Consider the following 6,000-nt stretch of genomic DNA (forward strand, 5'->3'; position numbering starts at 1 on the left):
AATCCATTTTACCCATTCCTGTGTATAATCCTCCTGTTTCTGAGCTTTTAAAAAAGCTGAAATTTTTGCCATTTCGGCGAACCCTGCCACCTTCTGAATCCATTGATCAATTGTTGGTAAAAAATCTTTTTTCCAATGTTGCGCAATCAACAACCTAGCTGCTGTAACCATATGCAAAGCCAATTTTATTTCCCCTTTGGAGAGATCCTTAGCTATACCCAGTAAAAACATTTGCGGAGTGAAATGTATTCTTTTCTTAAATACATTCTGCATAACCCACCATATTTTTATCCAAAAAGCTTTAACCTTGTTGCAAGTCCACCATACATGAAAAAAGGTAGCATCTAGACACCCGCATCTCCAACATTTTGGTTGAACATTTGGGTACATGCATGATAATTTTTTAGGATCTAAATACCATCTGTAAAACATTTTATAAAAGTTCTCCCTTAAATTCTGTGACTGTGTAAATTTAACATTCTGAACCCATATTTTTTCCCACGTTTCCAACATAACCACTTCACCAAAATTCTGAGCCCATTTAATCATACAATCCTTAACCAATTCACTTTCTGAGTCTCTTTCTAACAATACATTATATATTCTTTTAACTTGTTTTGGGCCGGTCTCTTTTATCTGCTTAATCAGTTCCACTTCTTTATCCATAAAACCGACCCTACGATCTTCTTCCCATCTCTTCTGTAGCTGTATATAATGTAACCAATTTAAAATAATTCCTTCTTCCAACAGGTGTTCCAAAGTTTTTAACTTCCATTCGTCCCCATCAGCAATAAGCACATCTTTATATAAACAACCCCCGAGTGACTTAGTATGCATAATCCCCATGGTGTCTGCAAGATCCAGCCAAAGCGGTATTTTATAATCCCAATTGGGCCGGTGCTTCTTCCATATTCTCATCAAGACACTTCGGAGAACATGATTGTTAAACACTTTATCCACCCTATCTTCATAAAAAAGGTATGCATGCCATCCCAGAACAAGATCATGGCCTTCTATATTCAGCAAATCCATTTTTGTTTTCCCAAACCAATCTGCTACATGCATTAAAACCGCAGCTTCATAGTACAATCGGAGGTTTGGGAGTCTGAGGCCGCCTCTTTCACGAGTATCTTGCATAATCTTCATCTTTACTCTCGGTTTTTTCTCCTTCTAAACAAATTTATTTAATGTTGTTTGCCAATTTAACAAGGTTTTATCCGATTTAAGCACCGGTATCATCTGGAATAGAAAGATAAATCTAGGTAGAACGTTCATTTTAATTGCTGAGATCCTTCCAAGCAAGGACAATTGTAACTTTTTCCACACTTCAAGATCTTTCTATATCTTTTGCCACAACACTTCATAGTTATTTAAGAAAAGTTTTGTATTTGATTCTGATATTTGTATTCCTAAATATTTGACTTTAGAAACTATTTCAAAACCTGCTAAACTTACAAGTCTCTTTCTTTGAATCTCTGTCATATTTTTGACCATCATTTTCGTTTTGTTTTGATTTAGTCTAAACCCAGACACCATGCCAAATTCTACTATGATATTTTTCATCTGGATTATTGATTTCAAAGGATGTGAAAGGGTAACAACCAGATCATCGGCAAATGTTCTAGTTCTATATTCCTTTTGCCTGATAGCTATGCCATCTAAGGATTTTGAGTCCCGAATTGCGTTCAACAAGACTTCCAAAGTTAAAATAAATAACAATGGGGATAATGGGCAACCTTGTCTTGTGCCTTTTTGTATCTCGAAAGTTGTTGACAAATTTCCATTACTAATAAGTTGCGCATTTTGTTGCTGATAAATTGCTCCAATCACCTGCCGAAATCGTAGTCCCATATCCATCTTTTCCAAAGTCTTGGTTAGAAAGTTCCAATTCCCTCGATCAAAGGCCTTCTCTGCATCCAAGAAAACCAGCACTGCAGAGATCTGCTTATTCTTATCAAGATAGTCAATTAAATCTATGAGTTGCCTTACATTCTCCTTCATATGTCTGCCTTCAATAAATCCTGCTTGATCATGATGAATAATCTCTTGAATAACCGGCATCAATCTGTTGGCTAGTACCTTAGCAAATATTTTATAATCTGTGTTCAGAAGAGATATCGGCCTGTAATCCTCTGGTTTCTTAGGGCCCTCTTTGTCTTTAGGTATCAATGAGATAAAAGCCGCTTTCCATGAGGAGGGTATTTTACCTCCTTGTTGTATATTACAAAATAGTTGTGTAAGATATTCAATCATTTCCAGTTGTAAAGTTTTATAATACATTGCAGTCAAACCATCAGTCCCTGGAGCCTTAGCTAATTTAAGTTGATTTATAGCTAAAGTGATCTCATCAGCAGTTATCAGACGTTCCAGATTTGCCTTTTGAAACACAGAAATTTTAGCAACCCTTTTTCCTTCCAAAAAATCATCTATTAACTTGTTCTGTATATTATCCTGTATAATAGTCCACAAATGATTTTTTAATCAAATCTTGTTGATATACCGTCTTCCCTCCATACTCAATTTTATCAATAATTCTATCATTCGTGTTCCTTCTCAAAGTATAAGCCAGCCACCTACCAGGTTTATTAGCATTAGCAAAGGTGTTATGTTTAGCAAATTGTAAGTTAGTTGCTGTTTGTTCTGCTATAAGCATCTGAAATTGGTCTTTCAACAGCTTTAGCGCCATCTGGAGCGCCTGGTCATTCGGGTTTGCTATCAGCAGCTGTTCCTTGCTTTTTATTTTATCTTCCAATTCCATTCTCCTTTTCTGTCTAATTTGTTTATGTTTAGAATTCATATGTATCAGGACCCCACGCATATAAGCTTTACTTGCATCCCAAACTGTTTCAATGGGAGTACCCTTATTCATGTTAAAACTGAAAAATTCCTTCATGTGTTTTTTAAGTTCATCAACATTTTTTTCGTATCTAAATAAGTTTTCATTTACTCTCCAAGACCTTCTTGGCCTCTTCCCTAATTCAATTTGTAACCACACCGGACTATGATCGGTAAGTGTCCTGGAGAAAATCTTGGATTTCTTAGCTTTAGGAAGTAGATCCGGTGTTAACAAAAAGAAATCAATCCTTGAAAAGGATTTATGTCTATCTGAGTAAAAAGAAAAATCCATCTCATTTAGGTGTTTTTTTGCCAAAAAACTCCTAAAGGGATCTGTCCAGGCAGTCTCCGAGAATTGGACATGATTGAACAGGAAAAAAAATCCCACTTGTTTAATAGCACCAAAATATACTAAAGATAATATAGAAAATTTACTGCAACCATCCTATAAACTAAAATTCCTACTCCTTGCATATTACCCATGTTACAAAAAGGATTTTAGGAGTAAATAAGACTGAGAAATTAACTAAAATATTTGTTCAATAGTAATTTCATCTTAGTATTATTATTTTGAGGAAGAATGGGTGCTTACCCACCACTCAACCAGTATCATGGAAGAAAATTTTTCAACAGCCGGGGGGGGGGGGCATGATTTTGGTTTTGCTCACTTGCTCACCTGCAGCTGTGCAGCCTGGTTCCTAACAGGCTGCACAGGGGTTGGGGACCCCTAGTATAATATAATAATTAGCAAGGTACTGTATATTCCTAGACTTATGTATTACAAAAACAAGTGGTCCAGTACTTTGAGTTCATGATTGGCTGAAGAGTCTCAGCTGGATTAGGATTCCATCAATAGTCACCATGCTGTGCTTGCTTTCAAAGAGACCACCAAGAATAAACTGAAAATGGAATCGGATGATGAAAAACTTTTGAATGAAACTAGCATTCAAATATATCAAAGGTAAAAACTCCAGTTCCATGTGCAATACACTAAAAGAAAAAATGAACTGAATTGCATTAAAAAAACAGATTGTTTTTTTAATTGAAGGAAGCCAATGGGCTAGACATGCATGAGGTGGAACTATTGGGATCTATAGTGATTTTAGACTTAACATTACTTCACTAATATAAGCTGAAGAATACCTCTTGCCCAGATTTGAGGATAGTTTTGCTAACCAATCCCACTGGGGTGAGACGGTTCTTTGACAATGTGGACCCATAACATGAAGTGCTTTAAATGTGTCAATTAATTCCTTGAACTGGACCCAGAAGCAACTGGCAACCAGTGCAGCTTACAAGATAGGGTGTGGGCTATTCTAGGGGCCCCAAGAACTGTCTGTGGGGATGTATTTTGTGCCAGCTGTAGCTTTAGAATATTCTTCAAGGCTCCATGCAGAGCATGTTGCAACAGTCCAAGCGTGTGATGACTAGGGTTTAAATGACTGAGAGCTCAATCAATGCCATTAGCCAAAAGAATAGTGTCTATTTTTCCTCAATCCTATACTTGTGATTTATTTGGCGAACTGATTCATTGGTTGTAAATCAAAATATTTACTATTAATTTATTGTTATCAAATTTTTAAAAAAGGTATAGGAAATTTGCCCAAAACTCTATCCAACACATTCACTGCCACATATTCTTGGCGAAATAACAGCATTCCTCTTTACAGCTTGGGGTAGATGTGGAGAATGATCAATCAAGTGTGAAGTACTTTACTAAAATTGACAATAAATTAAACAGACAAGAAGGCTGAAAGATTCTTCCAGCAGGTGCTTTTAGCCAGATGCTAGTTTTGATTATGACATTATGTTGCTTAGTTCTTTTGCTTCATTTCCAACTATTTTATTTTTCTGTGTATCATTTTCATTTCTTCTGTTGCCTTCCAAAATCTTCTATAAGTGGTCTATTTTTCCATCAATACGGTCTACATTTTAGCATTTAATGTTCTTTTTCTCGTACAACCTTCGGTTTAAAAACCTAGGTGGATTTTACAGCTTGATTCACTTAATCCCATTCCTCCATTCTCATATTGAATATGGATATCTGTGTGTTTGTGATGGTGAGATCAATGGCATCAAATGACAGCTGCAGCCAGGCAATTGAAGTCCCAGCCCTTTTTAAAAATGTGTCATCTGCATTGCATGCATGTAAAAAGAGTCAGCACTTCAATTACCCAATTACACCAAATATTTTGACACTGTTGAGCCCTCACTCATGATGCAACTAGTATTTGATTATTTTAAGATAGGGAATGTAAAAACCTTCTATTGGTATTTTATGAGTGTATTCTATTCCCAAGGAATTAACTCACAAACTTTAGAGAACTGATAATGATAATGACCAGATAAAGATCTTTTGCATGCATAAAAAGATGCATAGAATCAGAATCAATACCAATGATTGCTTATGTGCCATGGCAAGATGTATGTCTGATTATTTTTCTATCTAAAAGCAACTTGCTAAAAAGTGGTTTGCTTAAGTACATGCAATCAACAATTTGTGCTTGGAAAAAGATCAGGCACAAGGCATTTATCACTGTGACTTCACCTTCTATAGGCCCTTCCCCTCATCTTGAACCCAGTGGTTTTGAAGCCACTCATATAAAATCACTCGGCAAATACCAAGATATTAATATAGATATTTACATAATTACCATAGTGACTAATGAACAGAGATAACGGTGGTCCAGATCTAAAGACACCAACCCTATTGTGAGTCTCTCAACTATTTGTGATGGCATTCTCTCAAATTCAGAATGAATTATAGTAGTATTGAAATTTAATGTGGGAAAAAAGGCAAAACTCCCACCTACAGAATTTCTATTTATTTAATATGTTAGCTTTTCAGCATAAGGTTCAGAAAGGGTAAAATAATTTTTCGGTAAAACTAATCTATATATGGGCATTTGGCTATCTTGAAAAACAAACCTTCAAATTCCTGTATAGTCTGTCATAACTTAAAAATTTTCATGCTAGTAATGTTACTTTGGGTGAAAGCTATACAATTTTAATTAGGAAAAATACAGAAGTGCTACTAGTAGTAGATACTAAAAGTAGGCTAAAAATAGTTTCAAAGAATTGGGGGGGGGGAAGATGTGGGGAGGGAGGGAGGGAGGGAGGGAAGGAGAGAGAGAGGGAGGGAGGGAGGGAGGGAGGGAGGGAGGG

The sequence above is a fragment of the Natrix helvetica genome, assembly GCF_964273705.1.
Source record: "Natrix helvetica genome assembly, chromosome: 2".
NCBI classification, from domain to species: domain Eukaryota; kingdom Metazoa; phylum Chordata; class Lepidosauria; order Squamata; family Natricidae; genus Natrix; species Natrix helvetica.